The following is a 351-nucleotide window of genomic DNA, read 5'->3' on the forward strand; positions in this document are numbered from 1 at the left end:
CATGCCAGTAGCTGGCATCGCATGAGGCGTAGTATTCGTTGAATGAATTGCCGCCCGCTGGTCGGACTCCTTTCCCACAGGGAGTGCCGCCGGAATCTGCTTGGGGTCACTCTCATCAGGAGAAACGGCTCGCAGTTGCAGCCCGGGTGTCCCCGGCAAGACAAGCCGAGAAGCAGACGCTGCTGCGAGACTGCACGCTTTGCTTATTCGTGAGAAGAAAGATGTGTTTGTGTCATACAGCGACGCTCCGGGAAGATCCCGAATGGAAGCCGGCTCTTCTGTAACTGGAGAGCGGGTTTCACCCACCTGAAAGCAGTCTGCGGGAGCGGACTGAGAACAAGGTGGGGGGAT

At 57.8% G+C, this 351-nt stretch overlaps 1 protein-coding gene across 1 annotated transcript in view; it reads right to left on the bottom strand.

Annotated features, from left to right (window-relative positions):
* Window positions 1-14: 14 nt before the first annotated feature.
* The window catches only part of CSUI_010442 (uncharacterized protein), a 7,488-nt gene continuing 7,151 nt past the window's right edge, over window positions 15-351 (bottom strand). The window contains exon 2 of the mRNA XM_068070546.1: window positions 15-351. This exon is cut by the window's right edge and continues 547 nt beyond it. The gene's annotated coding sequence lies outside the window, so the exon portion shown is untranslated.

Source organism: Cystoisospora suis (assembly GCF_002600585.1).
Source record: "Cystoisospora suis strain Wien I chromosome Unknown contig_7440, whole genome shotgun sequence".
Lineage (NCBI taxonomy): Eukaryota > Apicomplexa > Conoidasida > Eucoccidiorida > Sarcocystidae > Cystoisospora > Cystoisospora suis.